This window comes from Schistocerca americana, chromosome 11 (genome assembly GCF_021461395.2).
Source record: "Schistocerca americana isolate TAMUIC-IGC-003095 chromosome 11, iqSchAmer2.1, whole genome shotgun sequence".
Lineage (NCBI taxonomy): Eukaryota > Metazoa > Arthropoda > Insecta > Orthoptera > Acrididae > Schistocerca > Schistocerca americana.
In genome coordinates, this window is record NC_060129.1 from 145,332,918 (window position 1) to 145,353,092 (window position 20,175).

A 20,175-nucleotide genomic window follows, 5' to 3' on the forward strand; every position below is an offset into this window, starting at 1 on the left:
TAATCTCTTACAGTTTGCTGCAATCTGTTTCCTCTCATCTGGTCTGGAGGTCCCACTACCCCCTTATTTCTGAAACATAAGCACAGTTTTGTATTCCAAAATTTTTCACACTGTTCTCCATTCTGGTATTTGTGGGACATGGCTTTGAATAAGCAATACATCATCATCATTATCATCTTCCCTCCAAACTAATGTCAGAAACTTTGCTATTTTCAATCACGCCTAAAAACAAGTCCCAGAGAGATGTTTCTTATTCATACTTGTAAGTCAGACAGAACCAATATAGAAAATAAAATCATATGTAAATGCCAGTTATTCTCCTCCCCGCTGCTGATCTTGAAATTAAGTGGAAAAAACAAACAAAACTCCCACTGGCATGCAAACACATCTGATCCACATTTTAGATTATGATATCTATTTTAAACAACTAGGGACCAGGTTGTACACAAATGTTTACATTGTATTTAAATGCAGACAGAATGAATTTGCTGAAAATTCCACTAAACTACTGCTAAGTGTTTACAAAAGAAGTAAACTATATAAAACATCCATAAACAAAATTTTAAACATGCCTATTATAGCAATAAAATGAAGCAGTAATGGCTTCCCACAGAGAGAAAATGCCAGAGTAAAATTCACTATGTAGTTCACAGACTGCTCACATGAGTGCAGCAGCTGCTTGAACATAGCTAAAACGAATGTACACAAATCTGTACAATGGGTTTGGATGCACCTGATATTTTTTGCAAGAGAAATATTAGTGAACAAACTTCATGTACACAGTTGAGACCACCAGATCTGAAAGGGTTGCTATGTTTATCAATGACTCGAGGCATAACTGAGAGGCTTTAATATTATGTAGTAACACACAGCTATAAATCTTCTGAAAAGATTTTGAGAAAATGGCCTGTGGTAAAGCACAGGCTTATTCATCAAGCAGAAACATAACTGTCTGTTGGGCTGGCCTTCATACAGGATTCTCCACAGGGATCAACACATGACTTACAAGTTAAGTGCTGACAGACATAGTGTGTACATCCTTTCATTATTGTTTAACATGGGAGATATGTAGTATATTAATAACATAGAATAGTGGTCATCAAACGATGAGCCACACGCAGCCTAAATGAAATGCTTGTGTGACCCATGGTATTTTATATTAAGACTATGACCTGCCATGACTTTGGACAGGTAGCAGTAACTATCAACAACCAGACAACTTGTCTATATAATGTAATTTACTCACCAGGAGGCAGCAGAACGTGCATGTAAAAGGTTATTCTTATGCAAGCTTTTGGAGCCAGTGGTTTCTTCTTCTGGCAGAAGGGTCGAAGGGGAAGGAAGATGACTGGAGAGGTTTATGAAAGAGTGTAGATTTTGGAAAAGTCACCCAGAACCACGGGTCGGGGAGACTTACCAGGTGGGATGATAAAGAAAGACGGACAACTTGTTTGGCGTAGCGCTATTTTGTCTTTGAGTTACTGTCTATAGTTGTGATTAAAATTCAGAGAACAACTATAGGTGACTGAATATCACCACTTGCATACAAATTAAACGGTTTAAGCACCATACGCCACTTGCCGGCATGCTGGAGCACCAACACACACAAAACCACCAAACTGAATAGTATCAAGTGACCCTAACGGCTTCTGAAAACTGTAGTTTTCTTCCTCACTGACAATAAAAAATACAGGGGCAGTCATACCTGTGTTTTAAGATGATTGGTTCGCTGGGGAATTCTGCTGTGAACTATGGGGAGGATGGGGACCACCTTGTTTGCCCCTACTGTAGCTAGTCAGTTGGGGGCTCATGACACAGAGGTGCTGTCCCACAATGTGTGTGTAAGCTCTTGAGCAAACAAGTCTGATGACCACTGACCTAGAGTGATGGTGTTGTATGTAAATCAGTATGTCAAGAGATTGAGAATCAGAAACAGGGTCCCCAAAGTTCTTTGTTACTTGATGAAATCTTTGTTTTGGTAACAGGTGTAGCATGAGATATACACTGAACTGGAGTCAAAACAAACTTGCCAAGAAGCTCTGTTCAGGCTGTTTCATATTTAGATGCATATCATTGTTTTGGCCTAAAGAGGAGCATTCTAACATTTTACACATTGTCCCTCCCTGTTTTGTGGAGTTATCCTCTGGGGTAGTGCACCTGGTGTAAAAGCATTTATTAGGCAGAAAGACTACTGTGTAAAGCAGATAACAGTTATGCTTGCAGAGGCCTTGTTAAGAATCCTGCAATTCTTTCATTTCCCAACACATTTTCTCCATAACAGTGCTAGTTGTCAATTATAGCAATTTCGTGGTAGAACAGTGATGATGGTCAAAATTGCAGAGCAAGACAATTTCCGTGTAGACTTTGCCCCTCTCTTAGGTTTCAGAGTGTAGACACGTACTCTGTGGAAAGGTATTCCACAATTTGCCATTCTACATAAAGCAAGGAGGTGGGAATCCTTACCAGTTCAAAAGGAATCAGAGTACAAACCTCATTACAGTCTGGTTTAAACCAGTTGTCACTCGACATCTAGGCTCCAAAGTTGTGGCTCTGTTGTGTCAAGTACAGTCCGGAGGCAGCCGCCAAACCACATTGATCTCCAGAGTGACAGAAAATCACTTTAAAGCCTGCATCTTTCACAAAAATCAAATTTAAAAAATCTAAAATTTACGTAGACCTCAGCATGTCAAAATTCTGTTTTCAGTTTTAGTGAGGGAAAGAGTTACATAAAATTTTGTGAAATAGATTAAATTTTCACATTCATAAGCAGCTTCGAACTTAACACACCGTAAGCCCAAAAACAAATGCTCTATGAGCAATACCTTTTTTACTGAAAATGGTGTTTTTACGCAATTGTTTTGCTATTTAACTCATAACAAGTAGGAAGTTTAAAGTCTCTATCCTCTACAAAAATAATGTAAGGATTCTGAAATTTAGAATTAGTATTGGTCTCGGTAGTCTCTCTAAACACAGCAGAAATCTCTTTCTTAAGTTTCATTGGAAACAGTGTTACATTGGTTACTGAAATAGAAGGAAACTTTCCCGGATCTGAAATTTCTCCTATCATTGCATATCTGTAAAACTACTACACGCATGAAACAACATCTTGGTGTCTACATGAAGTGAAATATATTTAAAATGCAGTCTGCCTTACCATAAGGAGATGATGAGAGGTGGCTGAACAGTATTCCGTAGTCTGACAACAGGAACGAGAAACTGATCGTAATAGTTGCAATTAATGGATGTAAGATGTTCATTAAAGTACCAATTGTACGATGGGGAGACACCACATAATTCAGTCAGTGGAACTATCAGAGTCACTGCTTGTAATGGCAGATATTATCAATTCTTTGACACACTGTTATCACTCCTTTCACGTGATGCACTACTTTTTGCCAGTCTTCTGGTGTCTCTTTTACAACTGCTTCCTTCGGAAGTCATTTCACCTCAGTCAATGAACTTTTTTTTTAATTTTCTGCAGAAATATGACATTGAATCTGAGCACTTCATGCCAATATTATGTTGCTCTTTCATCCAAAATATAAATTGTGTTCTTTGGCATGTGTTGTGACCCAGGTTCTAATAATTCTGAACTTATCAATTTACTGTCAAATGGTAGCTTACATTTTCAAACTAGTAAACAATGTCTTATTATTTGTTGCCTTTGTGGGCAGTTTGTCTTGTCTACAGAATGATATGGAGTGTTATCCATGGCAATGAGTTTTTCATTAAGTTTGGAAGCACAGTTCTTGCAACAATTTCACAAAAGTATTTTGGTTAGTGTCTTCGTGGTAGTCAGAGGTCTTTTATCAAGTGAATAACAGTTAACAATTAGAAATGAAACAGTTTGAATTCTCAGCGTGTGCTACAATTGTTTTTCCTCTGCCAATTGGAGTTGCCATGCTACCGTTGATATCATCTCTTCAGCTTTTTGAAACTGTGTCCCACGTTTACCCATGTTCCAAAAAGCCAAAAGATACAGTTTAAATTTGTCCCTACTAATTCTCTAAGAAAATGGCATTGCCAGGCTACAATAATTTGGTGTTCCATTAATAGCACGTGGCCACAAATTGAATTACAGTGGAATACTAACCTGATGGTGACTCTTAATAAGGATGATAAACTATCCTGAAATAGATCCGCTGCTACAATGGTAGAATGTGGCTTTTTGTGTCAAGTACTCCTTCCAAGAATAATACGGATATATCTGCTGACAAATCGCACTTCCCGAGAAAGAGCTGAGATTTGTGACCCGCTTCTAGAGGTCCCTCTTCTTCCAGGTTTTTCCATTTTGGATGACCCACCTGATCCTTCTATAAATTTGTTCTTGCAGATCCTTATCACTGATTGTTTGCTGATTTGTAGAGTGGCTGCAGTTCACTCCACCAGTTCATCCATAGGAAGTGGAGGTGTTCCTGCATATCTATCTATCTATCTCTCTCTCTCTCTCAAAATGCTCCCTTGTGGACACACAAATACATGCAATTGACTATTTGTGACACCAGAGTGACCTAGTGGGCAGACTCCTTCGAGTACCCCAACTGGTGGGTGAGAATGTCAGCACTACCAACTGAGATGTCCAGTTGTGCAGCGAGGTGTTCGATAGTGGTCTGTCGATCTCCTCGAATGAGTATCCACATTCCGACACTGCAGGAGTCACAGATGTGTGTGTGGCTGGCTGGCACACGGGAAATAGGATATTTGCGTGACCTCGTTGCAATGACGACAGATGCCTCACCCAGTGACTCGCCGTGCCTCTGTTCACTGCCAGGTCTCCGAACACATTCTCCAAGTGCCTGTAAATACCGGCTATCCTCTGGTTTTCGGCAAAAGTAACTCGATGACAGCTCTCTGCTTGGAGGGCCCCTCCATTACAGATGCCATTTTGAAGGCTATGTATAGTGCCACCACCTATCAGACCTTCATGCAACTATAAGGGCTGAAGCGGGAATATTCCACAATTCCCCCATAACAAAATCAGCATTTTTTCTGACTGAAATTGGCCGAGGAAAAAATGTGTTGTGTTACTTACTGAGTGCCCCTTGTATAAAATACAGGTGTGACTAATGGATTAATTCAAGATACAAAAATATATATGAAAATACATTTTTCCAAAGTATCCGTAATATATTAAAAAATTATTTTTGGGTCATAAAAATTAGTTGCCCTGAAGATTCTACTTTACAAATATTTTTCCAAATGTAATTTTTCATAAAATAAATAAAACAAAATTGTTACATTTCAAAAATGTGTTTAGCTTTTTCATAAACATCTCTATATTTTGTAAAAACTAAGTGTGCACTGTCATTTAATCATAATGTATTTATTTTGTAACAACTAAGTACACACTGTCATTTACTCATTGCACATTTCAAAATTATTAAAGTTATTTTCCTAACTATATATCTTTTATGTCTCAGAAGTTTGAAATCATAAAAATGTAAGTTCATTTATATTTGTCTGTATTGTTAAAAGCAGAAACTGCTCTATTTTATCAGTTTGACTAAGAGAAGCTTTTCAATGCTTTTGGGATGAACGTGATTTAACTTATTATTTGAGTTTTGTGTCAAAAGAGAAGACTTCAGTAGACACTTCTTGTTCATAAACTGCGCAGGTAGTGCTTGTTTTGTATGACGGCACATGTGGGGGTACTCTCTTTGATTCTAGAAGAGGAACAATTTCATTTTTTACTGTTCTAATAAATCAGCATGTGGAATAAACCCTGTGCAATGATAATGTGCAGAAGGATTTTCACTTTGTTATTTCAGAGCCAGTAACTGATCTACACCTAGAGAGAATACGATAAGCCTGAGACGTGGACAGCTGAAAAGCCTTGTACAATGTTTTTACATTTTTATTCATCTAACTTTTGGTTAAGCAGGACAGATATGTTCTGAAATAGCAGTGACAAATGCTAGAAGGGTACATTATTAAAATACCAAACTCCAAGAATGATTTTTACACGATACTGGAAAGACCGGCATTACAAGTGTGATCGAACAGTCTGTGGGTATACTGGCGGTTCAGTGCCTAATGGACACTACGAATCAGCAGTACACCTGTGGACTGTTTGATCAACAAATATGTCAGGAGAAAGTGAAGAATTGCAATTTATCAAGAAAGGATCTACATCAGAGTTCGTGCTCCTAAATTAAGGTTGTGGGAATGCTTACTACATTTTTGCTGTTGTGACAAATTATGGTTTATATATATATAGGATACCAAGACAGAACTCTAATGCAGTTGTACACCAGTTCACATTTACTTCTCAGGTCAGCTGCAATTTGGAATTGTACAGGGACTGGACAAGGATTCGCAAAGTCCATGTGCAAAAATAAATGCCAGAACCTCCGATGTTTGTGTGTAAAAGGAAAGACATTTGGAATTCAAAATGTCATCTGAGTTAATTTCGTTCATCATATTCAATGTTTCATGTTAAGTCTGTAGTTGTCATTGATGATCTAAATTGTGGAAAAACTCCACCAGTTACTGTACTTACTTTTTTATGCTTAGCACAATTCATTTTGAGAATGTGTTCTCAATTTAAAGTTCATTTATTTACATGAATATTTTTGATGTTTGCATGTATGATTTTCTGATTGCCTCCCATTGCAGGTGTCTTAAGATGTTATACTGCAGTTGCAAAATTAGACAAAATAACTGAGTATTTTAAATTCTGATGTTAGAAATGGCATTTTTGTTTTCTTAGAGGTATTGTGCTACCTCCATTACACAGAATGTCACACATGTGCAAATCATCACTTACACTTTTTGTTTTAGGAAACGAAACATACTACAAAGATACTATGGTTCCACAGAGTCTTTGTTCAGAGGTGTTAGTGTTTTTGGATTACATTATATAGGCTATATAGAGTTGTCAGTTATGAAATTTATTTTAGCACTACTAAGTACCGAATTAGCCATTAAATTTTATACATATGTGGAAATACATATTGATGATATGGATTATAATTATTGTAAACATGAGAAAAAGTAACTCTCCAATTTGTCATTGAAAATTTTCCTCATTGCTTTCTGTGGTGCACAAAAATTTTAAGCTGCTCCATTAAATTGTGTGTGTGTGGTTTTTTTTTTTTTTTCTATTGCTGATTTTGTAAATTGGTTATGTATGTTAACAATTGTGTTTACTGTAGCTAATTCCTGACAGTTCCCCCTATGTAGTAGCTTAAAGGTTTTAAATGTGCTTTTTTATGTTCCTGAGTCCATAATTTAACATTTTTATTGTTTAAGGTGCAGACTAAGTTCTGTTGTTGTTAGTGGAGAAAGCTACTTTCATTTCCTCTCTAAAGTTCGTAAAATGCAGTGGAACTGTTAGAAAAATTCATAAAGGCAAACAATCCAAAATAATATAGTGTGTGGCAGACCCAACAGGGCAAAGCATAGCAAACACAAACAGCAGGTGAAGTACACCACTATATGATTTATGACGTACTACCAACCACCCCTTTTTTCTGCCATAACTGCTAATGCAATGTGCAGGATAATCTGATAGGGTTGCTTCTCTTTCGTTAATGCGTACATCCTCATTGATGAGATCTGCGGGACGTAAAGAATGTCCTGCAGTTATTTTGTGTTCTCTAAATCACACCAAAATTTTTGGGAAAACAGGATGTATCTTTTACCCGTGTGTGGATAACAGCTTTTAGTACTGTCCTACATGTTAGTGGTGTGTGAACAGGCTTAGTTGTTTGGTTGGTTCTCTCAATAAAGGTTTTAGTATATAAAAATATCTCATGTTGAATTTCATGGGAATAAGTGATTCCATGCAATGTAACACTTTTAAGGATTCTTGAATTTATGTGGCTATAGATAAAATAGCATTTTATTGTAATTGTTTTCTGAATTCATTACATTTTTATATACAATTTTAATCTGAGGTTCTATGATGGGCAGTAAAATCGATGTTTGCTATCCAGTGTGAAAACAGGTTAGCTGTGTGAATGTACCAATAAGAGCAGCATCAGTTGGACTCACACTCGTACATGCCAAAGTTATCTGGCAATGTGTGGTATAATTACATTGACTCTACACCATTATAACAGTATGTAATCACGGAATTGGAATTACGCACAATTGTGAGATGGCTTTTGTTCAGTGTACTGTTTAGCTGATTCTTGTAGCATTCGCATATATAGCACTGATTTTGCGCTGTTAAAATACTAGATCTACACTAAAAAAGATGATTACAACTGATGCTGACCAACTTTCTGTCCTGTGTCACATGTCAGAAATAAGTTTGGTGGAGAGTGTTTGGAACAATAATACCTGTCACACTAATGGCATGTCACATCCGTGTTTCCACATCTCGTAGTCTCTCGATGTAGCTGATGAGAATACTGAGAAACTCAAACTGACTGTTCTGAGAGTTCACACAGGCTAATAATGGCAGCTGTGCCTCAATGTAGAAAAGGAATAAGCACGTGCGTAACGAAGTTTCACCGTGAAGAAGCTGCAGTAGCCAGTCATATAGCTGACAGTATGTGAATGGTCTGTTGTCCTGTTACACTCTACAAGATTTCAGTGTGAACTGGTGCTGCTGACCCGAAGTCTGGAATGAACGGCTCAGGCTCAGTGACTTCTCTTGAAGGTCACTCCCGACTCACCTAGTTTGATGGTTAAAACTGATACACATTCCTGCACATACAACCAGTAAGAGCATAATTAGTCTTCAAAAATAAAATATTGGAGCAAATTAATCTTTTTAAACATCACATAGGAATACAACCACAATGTTTACCAAAAATTAAATTAATTTCCATATGTGGAACAACAGTAATAAATTTCAGAAGCAAGCTGAGAAAGAGATGCAGCTGCATATTCACACAAAGAAACCACTAAATGTAGTCAAGTGTAGAAAAGTCAGTGGATTGTCCTTCCTGTTGTAAACCTCAGTTGTTTCCAGATTACTGTGGAACCTCTTCCCACCTACAAGTGACCTTTGCGCGTGATTTGAAAGACATAGGGTGTCCACCAGTTCACTTGTAAATCGTTCTCTCCCTAGCACCCATTCACAATTCATTGTCTAGTGGCTAGTGTTGCTGCCTCTATACCACTGGGTCCCGGGTTCGATTCCTGGCCGGGTTGGCGATTTTCTTTGCCCTGGGACTGGGAGTTTGTGTTATCATTTCACCCCCCCCCCCCCCCCCCCCAGACGGTGGCTAATTGGACTGTGTAAAAATTGGACTTTGTCAAAATTAGGACTTTGTTCGGGCACTGGTGACCATGCAGTTGAGCGCCCCACAAACCAACATAATTGTGAAGATCACCACCACCACCACCACTCCTTGCTCCCGTTATGTAAACTTTCATTTCCATTCCTCATTACATTTTGTCGGTCACTCCTTGTCCCACATGAAAACCATGCCGATCTCAATGACTTCCCCTCATAACTGACAGTTCTCTGTTTTGTCACTGTTGTTGGCGAAACTTTGCTTAGAATATTCATTTAAAGTCAATTGGCAAGTGAAATGTAAGAATGTCTAATATCACCTAGCCAATATTAGCAGCAGTTCTCTACAGTAATTTTTATTTCCAGTACTAAAAGTTACAAAAGATAATATAATGGTTGCATAAAATAGTTTTTTTTTCAACCAGCACAAGAGATAAATGGACAAAAACTCAATCGTTTTGCGGACAGTCGAATGACACAAAACTGGCAACTGCCAAAATACTGTAATTCATACCTTAACTAAAACTTCCCCATTATTAAACAGCATTTTTCCATTAACAGAGGTACTCATCAGGTTCAACTACACTAATATTATTAGGCTGACCAGAAGTCCTGCTACCCCCAGAAAATCATTTGGGACACAGCTGTCCTGCTTTTTAATTGAGAAACAAAATGAGTGCAATAATATTTCTCACTTAAGCATTTCTGAAAACAAATTTTGTAGTACAACATTATAGAAATATATATTTTCACAATACATAGGCCTACGACATTTAGTTTTACTAGCCCTCTCCCAGAAAAAAGAGTAGGAGATGCTCAAAACAAAAGTGGGTACTACCTATCCCACCTCTAATGTACTGATAATCCACTTTATGACCTTCAAGACAAGTAAAAGCAAAACCAAAGGCGTAAAGGAGCCTGATTTACATTTCTCCTAATGTGACTGCATCCATACGGAAGTTAAATTTGTGAATTATGTGAGTAATGCAGAGTGTGTTAGCAGTGCTCATCGAATATTGTTCAGCACGTATACGCACTTGCCTTGACAATCTGCAGTCAAGCGATATGTTAAATTTTAGTAAGAAGATATAATCTGTATCCGATTACCAATTACATTACAAAGCTTTTAGGATTAACAAATTGTACGAAGTACGTGACTAAACATTGCAGAAAAATATATCCAAGTTATTAAAATAAAATAGTATGTCAGTGATTATTTCTGAAGAAAAGAATTTTGTTTCTATATTATGTACCAACATTTTCCTTTCCAATTCACAAAATGAAGATGCATTCTCACTATAGATATTTCACCCACAGCGTTGTCATATTGTCGATTTTAAAATATCACGTCAACTGAGAATGGTACATATAACTGTAGTAAAGAAGTTACATATAAACCAAAGATTCCCAGTTTTCTCTTAGAAATCTCGTTAGCCTAAGTATTACTGGAGATGGAAAATGCATTAAAAGCACCACAGTAGTACTGAGCCTAAGATACAAAAGTGAGGCACGAGTGGTGACAACACAAGTGAGAAATCCAGGACAGTACCGGTCCACCCGTCTGGCTGTCTAGGTACAAATGACCTAAATGAACAAATGAAGGAACCTGTACACCATATGGGTAGAGAAAGGTCCCAGTAAATGCTCAAAATAACAAATGCACTGGAAGAAGTATTGGAGGACTGTAACAGAGCTCGAGTACTGTAAAAGGCAATTTGCCGAATACATGAGATGAACCGCCACCGATTCATCACCTGCCATTTTTGACTGAGGACCGTGCAGCGACAACAGCTGGGACCTGCGGCATTTGTGGCTCTCTGTAATCCAAGTCATATAAGAAAACACTCCGCGCATAAGTCTAGTATGTACGGCTGCTCTGATCCGCACTTGACATCTGACAAGACTTAAATCTAATGTGAGGTACATGCAACAATTTTTGATGTTCCACTTTTAACATGCATGTTGGTTTTAGCTTGTGTGCAGAGCAGCAAATATTGACACCTCGGCATTAAACTATAATTTGCTTTTCAATTCCTAACTATTTCCGCAGATGGTTTCAAAAAAAAAATCACAAGGCAAATCTCATCCAGTGTGTATCTTTCGACAATTTTGAACTTATGCCAGTAACAACTTGCAAGGATTGTAACTCTCTTTAAAACCATTACAATTACAGATGCACTTCTTAGCACAAGGAATGACTTAACATTATCGAAATATTCCTAAACATAATAAATTGCTTGACACAGCATTCCTCAACCTTTTCATTTTAAACGTTTTAGTTTTTCCAGTAATACTGATGTACTTGAATGCCAAGAGTACCTCTATTAAATAATGAGATATGGGGAGAAAGTGCTGTTCAACAATAGTCAAGTCACAGTTTAAGGTACGAATTACAGCATTTCTGTAGGTATCAATTTTGTCACTTCCTGGTTTACAAAACTATCAGTTGTTTGTAGTGTCTCTTTTTGGCAATTGTGAACAAATCTAAACTTTTTTGTGGCAGTATATATTGTTTTAACGTTTAATGTAACAGTTATCTTTTGTAAGTTAGTGTTCATACTGGAAAGACTTACATTCGTAATGAAACTGTTGCTAAATAACTGATTTATGACCTATGTTGGCTAAGTGACGACACTACATACTCATTGATCAGTCACCTTTATATGATTATTATGAGGAAAGTTGCACTAACAGGTACAAAACTTAAAATGTCTATTAGCCAGGAATGGAAATCACTGAGACAGCGTGGTTTTTACGTGCAGCGAGAAATGACAAACACAAAGTAATAGTTTTGCAGTTGTTACTAACCATACAAATAATTTGGATGAGAATTTAGGATTTTTTCGTAGTGATGTAAATGCACACACTTGCGTTATGATAGTTATTGACTTTAGATGTTAAATTTTCAGAATTAGTTTTCCATTTATTCCACAAGTCTACACAGAAGGTCCAGGTGAGAGTTGAGGTAGGGGCTCTTGTGAACAGATTAGTCAACAATCAGGGGGACTGCAGTGTACAAGGAGGCCCTGAACATTGCAGCTGGAAGCTCTTGCAACAAAGGTGTGTAACAGTGCTGACAGTGTAGCAAGCCGATTTGCAGCACCCTGCATTCCTATGAAGCCCATGATATTTTAAATGGAGCCTTGATTGATTGATAGAATAAGTAGCCGATATAATTTGTCTTGCCAGGTACTCCACGATTTACTAGGCTCCTTCCTCTTGACAATTCATTTCCATTCAATTAACACAATGCAAAAGTGCATATTAGTTATGATAGGAGTCATAATCGTTGGCAACCAGTGGCGCACTGCCAATACATATTATCAACCCGATTAATGGTTTGATGTACTGGACCTATCAAATCGGGCAAGAAAATGTATACTGTACACTGATGTGACGAAGCAAGCTGGGATAATTTTAATTCGCCTCTTGTTTAGCCATCTGCCTCCTTAAATTCGTTTTGTTACTCTTAACTAATTATCATTAACAAACATCTGCATTTCCATGAAAGATAAAGACTGGCCCTCAGTTTTAAAGCAAATAACAACTGATCTAATTTTGTGCTTAGTTTTATGCATGTAATTTATGTTCTAACTTATTTTGTCTATTCATAGTTAGTATCATGTTATAGGGTGAAATCAGTGATCATTTTGTAACTTAAATTCTATTATTGACATATAAGCAAATATAAATTATATAATAACCGTTAACATTTGGAAGATGAAGTACCAGTAATCTTAAAGTATTTATCTAGCTCTATTCAAAAACATGTTAGCAAACCCAGCCTTTCATTAATTCCAAAGTAATTATAAGTTTTGACAAAGGTATTGTTTGCATAACTATATTTGTTAATTCCATAATTTAAACAAATAACTGGGCCTAAACCACGTAGTAGAAGAAACTGCTAAAAAGAACCAATTTTTTTGGTATATTCAGTTAATTTAATGAGTTAAGTTTTAATTGTAATTTCTGTAAATTTAACTTCGAACAATGTGCTGTTTCAGCACGTATTATTGTGATGATATACAGGGTGTTACAAAAAGGTACAGCCAAACTTTCAGGAAACATTCCTCACACACAAATAAAGAAAAGATGTTATGTGGACATGTGTCCGGAAACACTTAATTTCCATGTTAGAGCTCATTTTAGTTTCATCAGTATGTACTGTACTTCCTCGATTCACCGACAGTTGGCCCAATTGAAGGAAGGTAATGTTGACTTAGGTGCTCGTGTTGACATGCGACTCATAGCTCTACAGTACTAGCATCAAGCACATCAGTACGTAGCATCAACAGGTTAGTGTTCATCACAAACGTGGTTTTGCAGTCAGTGCAATGTTTACAAATGCGGAGTTGGCAGATGCCCATTTGATGTACGGATTAGCATGGGGCAATAGCCGTGGGCGGTATGTTTGTATCGAGACAGATTTCCAGAACAGAGGTGTCCTGACTGGAAGACGTTCGAAGCAATTGATCGGTGTCTTAGGGAGCACGGAACATTCCAGCCTATGACTCGCGACTGGGGAAGACCTAGAACGACGAGGACACCTGCAATGGACGATGCAATTCTTTGTGCAGTTGACGATAACCCTAATGTCAGCGTCAGAGAAGTTGCTGCTGTACAAGGTAATGTTGACCACGTCACTGTTTGGAGAGTGCTATGGGAGAACCAGTTGTTTCCGTACCGTGTACAACGTGTGCAGGCAGTATCAGCAGCTGACTGGCCTCCACGGGTACACATCTGCGAATGGTTCATCCGACAATGTGTCAATCCTCATTTCAGTGCAAATGTTCTCTTTACGGATGAGGCTTCATTCCGACGTGATCAAATTGTAAATTTTCACAATCAACACATGTGGGCTGATGAGAATCCGCACGCAATTGTGCAATCATGTCATCAACACAGATTTTCTGTGAACGTTTGGGCAGGCATTGTTGGTGATATCTCGATTGGCCCCATGTTCTTCCACCTACGCTCAATGGAGCACGTTATCATGATTTCATACGGGATACTCTACCTGTGCTGCTAGAACATGTGCCTTTACGACACATGTGGTTCATGCATGATGGAGCTCCTGCACATTTCAGTCTAAGTGTTTGTACGCTTCTCAACAACAGATTCGGTGACCGATGGATTGGTAGAGGCGGACCAATTCCGTGGCCTCCACGCTCTCCTGACCTCAACCCTCTTGACTTTCATTTATGGGGGCATTTGAAAGCTCTTGTCTACGCAACCCCAGTACCAAATGTAGAGACTCTTCGTGCTCGTTTTGTGGACGGCTGTGATACAATACGCCATTCTCCAGGGCTGCATCAGCGCATCAGGGATTCCGTGTGACAGAGGGTGGATGCACGTATCCTCGCTAACGGAGGACATTTTGAACATTTCCTGTAACAAAGTGTTTGGCGTCACACTGGTATGTCCTGTTGCTGTGTGTTTCCATTCCATGATTAATGTGATTTGAAGAGAAGTAATAAAATGAGCTCTAACATGGAAAATAAGCGTTTCCAGACACATGTCCACATAACATATTTTCTTTCTTTGTGTGTGAGGAATGTTTCCTGGAAGTTTGTCCGTACCTTTTTGTAACACCCTGTATAAGGGCCCGATTTTTGGTCATGAGACAGACCACAGCAGAGTTTCAGATGAGTAACCTGTGCTGGTTAGAACAACAATGCTTCAAATTAACTGTGGAACAATTGTTAAACAATTAGGCCACGTGTAAAAACAGTGACAGTGTATGCTTCATACGTACCTGATTATTCTTCAAGAACTGTGAACTTTGTGGTTAGGTTTTACTGCTAGTAGATGTTCAACAAGAAACGATTGAAGCAGTATGTGGAGTTTCGCCTGCTTACAATTAATGAGGCTTATCGAAGGTTAAATAATAGTGCACTGACTGTATAATTTTAATTTTCCTTTTGTATAACACCAAATATTAAAGTACTGTGAAACGGAACTGTGCACCTGTCGGCTACATGATTTACAGTAGTGTGTGTCAGAATCCACAACCCATTTTGAGCCAGTGTAGCAACACAATACGTCGACACCGAAGACAGACAAAGAAATTCAAAGCAGGTGGAACCGCTACAATGTAAATGTTTAAGATTGTAGAAAAAGTAATACAATCCTACAGGTAACTACTCTGGGCATATTAATGTGTGGGATAGGGAAATGAAAATAAATTTAGTGAGCAGTTATGGAGAGAATTATTTACAAATTAACTGCAGTATGCATTGTCATTTAAAGCGTACCCAAAGACCACTCACATACGGGAATGTGGCTGCATAGAGATAATGTGAAAGCAGCCGAGAGTAAAAATGACAATCCACTAACTATTTCTATGCCAGAATTAACTCATTTCCTTTTTTTGCCTTAGCTACTAAAAGTCAAAGCAACCAAAACTTGACACCTTTGCTCTTCCTGCCCTATAACAAAATTCTGCACTGCATATGTTATGTCAGGTGTAGAGAGCAACTTTTGGCAGTATGACATACTATCAAGTTGCATGTACGGGTCTTATAGATGCATTTCATTGGGATTTCAGTTGGAACAAAAGATGAATGGTTTCAGTACGCGAAGGAACTTTTATACTGCGCATACCTAAATCTCTTTTGAATAGACGGCGTATAGTTTTTCTAAATTTTTCATTCTGTAACCAACCACATGAAGAACAAATTTAAACATGGCCACTTAACATTTTTCTGTATTTTGGGTACAAAAAAAAATTTTGGTTACCGTTTGAACACAAACTTGATATTCTAAATTTATACATACATTTAGCAAAAACATGTGGATTAATATGCCTTAATGTTGTGGGGAAAGCAAACTCCAGACTGCGCTTTGTTGGCAGAAGCTTAGAAAATGTAACAGATGTACTAAAGAGACTGCCTGCACTACACTTGTCCGTTAGGTACTGCTGTGTAGTCTGGGAGATCCTTACCATGAAGTATTAACAGAGTACATCGGGAAAGTTCACAGATCAGTACATTTTGTACTATCGTGAAATAGGGAGAAAGAGTCACGGATGTGATAGAGGATTTGGGATGGACACCATTAAAACAAGGCATTCTTCGTTGCAGCAGAATCTTCTCCCTACATTTCCATCACCAACTTCCTCCTCCAAATGCAAAAACATTTTGTTGATGCCAATCTACATGGGGAGAAACAGATATCATAATAAAATAAGAGAAATCAGGGCTTGCACAGAAAGATACAGCTGTTCGAGAGTGGAATAATAGAGAATTATTGTGAAGGTGGGTTTCATGAACTTCTGCCAGGCAGTTAACTGATTTGCGGAGTAGCCATGTATTATACATGTATTTTAAATGCTCAGATTTAAGATCTAAATAAATGTTACACAGTTTATCTTTTCCAAAATTGAAGACTGTCACTTTTATGTTCTACATATATTTCTCCAGACTGTGCGGGTTGAGATGCAGTGCTCATCAGTTGATAGAAGAATGGTCTGCCCAACCACCTCATTATATTGAAGAAAAAAGTCATTAATTGCTCCAAACAAACATTATTAAAGAGAATTTGGTGCAGTGCTCCTCATGCTTAATATGAAGCCCACTTCCATTTAAAGACCTATCATTCTACATGTGCAGCGTATGTTCGACGTTCACATCTCTTTCCGAATTCCTACCAAATTAATAAATGTATGGCTGTAAAGGTATCAAACAATTACATTCTCTTGCTGTATCTAAATGTGTGTGATGGTTATTCTTAGCTTGAACATGTTTTATTGCTGCTTATTTTCATGTGTTTCCTGCTCTGTGATAAATCCACAAGGTTTAAACATCAGCATTTTGTTGTTGGTCTTGTGTCGATGTGGCCTATAGAAGAAGAATTGTCAGTACTGTCCAGCTGTAGACTGTTCATTCCCATAAAGCCTTAAGTGACAACAGTCTGGAAGCAATAGATGTAGTGACCCGAGTCAGACAAGTCTCCCATTTCAATAATATTCATGTTGTCTGCAGTTAGTAAGCAAGCAGAGATTTCAGAAATGAATCTGTCCCAATAAATACTCAAGTCCTTAAGTGAAAAAAATCAACCCCCCCTCCCCTCCCAAAAAGACTCAGTTGCACAGATTTTCCCATTAGGAAATGGGCACACTGTCTAATCACACCTACCCTGCCAGTCTGACAAGTAGGTAAATTGCTACCCAGTGCCACCGTATTTCACTTTTCGACAGCATGCCACGCCCGCTGTATCTCTACTTTGATAGCTGCCAACACTGGCTAGAAGTATGACACTGCAGTTCATTTCTAACCTGTACACCATGCTCTCAGGACCAGTCTCCTCTTAACCACAAACCTGGCTTAACCCTCACACCAATACAGCGATCTCTCATGCCCGTCACTCATTGCGAACAATGACTGTCATAGCACTGTGAGAAATAATAGTCTTTCAGTACCTTCATTTTAATATGTGCCGCGAGTAAAGTAACATTCAGCAATTAACTTGACTGTCATTCTAATGATAAAGTATATTGTTCAGAAGTCAGTGTGAAATTAGGTGCCTAACAGGCATTATATTATGTGCATGAAATTGTTATTTTTCAGCTATAGCATGGGGTGACTTTCTAAGACGAATAAGATGTCTTCAGTTTATCAAGATTTTGAAGCTCAGGAGCAAATCAGTTATTATATAGGTGAAATCGGAGACTGGAATGATGACTTTCTGAAGATTCTGATTTTGTTGCAGCTGATGGTCACCACAAAACAGAGGGATACTAGCAAAGAATATGTTTTTTTTGGTAAAAGAGGCTGTTGTGACCCGAAACTTCCAGGCAGATTAACACAGGGTGTCAGTCCAATATAACTCGGGACCTTCGCCTTCTGTGGGAAAGGGCTCAACTGACAGCTACCCGACAACTCACGACCTGTGCTGCTCACAGATGTACTTCCGCCAGCATCTCGTCTGCTACCTTCCCAACTTCAGGGAGTGCCAGTCGGTCAATTGGCTGGATTCAGGAGTGCTACTCTTACAGGTTTCACGAGAGAGCTTCTGTGAAGTTTGGAAGGCAGGAGACGAGGTACTGGCAGACACAGACAAAGGTCCCAAGCTCGAGTTTCAGTCTGGCAAACTGACACGAAGTTTCGTATTGGCACACACACTACTGCAGGGTGATAATTCCATTCTGATACGACCAGTTTCACAGATAATAAATCAGGGATAGTCTTTTATAGCCAAAATAATTTCAAGTGAAGACATTCAGAATCTGTAGTGTTAGAGCAAGAAAAACGCAACACAGTATTTCGAAAGGAGGAATGCTTGGACTAGAGGCAAAACTTGAATTTTGATACAGATGTCTACCAAATCTCAAATACAGGAGAATCGTCTGACAACATGTCATGTATATCAACTGATAGAACAGAAAAGAATATATGTACGAAGTGCTGTGCGTCATAGAAAAAGAAATCAGCACATAAATGCACCAAATAGGGTCAGTCAATTTGTCTGGAATGTAGTAGAAAGATGTGCGTCCACTGTGCAAAAGTTGTGCAAATTAATATTTTCAGATCATTTGATTATTACCGACGTTTACACTTTCTGCAGTCTCATTTAATTCTACAGCTACATCCAGCACCGCAGAGGGTACATCCCAATGCACCAGTTATTTGGATTTCTTCCCATGGAGTGCAGGAAGAGTGATTGAATGCCATGTTTCCAATTATATGATTCCTAAATTACATAAGTAGGGGATCATAGTATATTCAGTCTTTCAAGACCAGTACTAAGTGACTACACACACACACACACACACACACACACACACACACACACACACACACACACACACACACTTTCATATGCTCATTTTGATTAACGTGATCAACGAAGTCTTTATACAGGGTTGCCGCAAGTATCCTGAAGAGAAATTACCCGATTTTTCCCTGACATTCTGAGATCTCAAGGGTAAGTAAAGACCCAAGTTGACAAAATATGTAAGGTTGTCTGTATTTCTCTCCTGTGTGAGCAAAAATCTTAAGTACTAACATCAACATCTTTTGTAATGAACTGCTTTTAGATGGAGAAAGCAACCCAAATGGTACGTGTTTCATCAAAACCACTTATTTCAATAAAACAAAACCTTTGGTGATAAAAATATGCATTTCCTTGGAGTTGCAAGCCAGATTTAAAATACCCTCACTGATTTCAGTAAAAACCTCAGAAAAATGTAGGCATCTAGAAAGAAGTGTAAAGTGTGGAAGAATTGTGTAAACCAACACTACACCTGTAAGATGTTGGTTCTACTAGGCTCATTATTGTCAGTTATTACCACAGTGCTTTGTCTCATTTTACAGTTATTGCGTAATCTTTCTTCGAGATATCTGACTCAATAACATACAAACCACCAGTGACTAACACAATTTTCTTATCGTTGATACTTTCTAAACTACTTTTGTGGTGCCAAAATATACTAGTATAAAAAGTTTAAGAAACACTGCACTGTACAATGTACTTGTTATGAGAGTCAATTCCTGAAACCCATCGTGTGTGGCCTCTCACCCACCGAGGAGCCCAGTACTCGGTCCACGGATAAACCGTGTAAATCTGCTCCATTATGCCACACACGAACAGACCCGGACCTGCGGCCGGATCGGTGAGACTAGACCCGAAGGGAAGGGCTCACACGTCAGCGGGAAATGACGCGCTTCGTATCGGCAGGCCTAATCTGTTACAGATACCCTCAGAAATGACCAGCAGTTTTGGCCCGTCGCAGAAGTCCACTCGTTTAGCCAGCTATTCGTGTGTCAGACACCATGTCGATGAAATGAGACCGCAGTGCTGAATCCGTGCAACAGATAACTGGAGCAAATACTCTGAGAATCAGTACTGGTGAGGAGAGGTAGTAACTCACTGTGAAGACAGCCACTGAGCTGCAGACAGGCACGTAGGAAAGACAAACCGCACTCTCACAACTGAATTTTTGGCCATAGCTCATGTCAGAAAATGAGCGCGGGCACACACATACA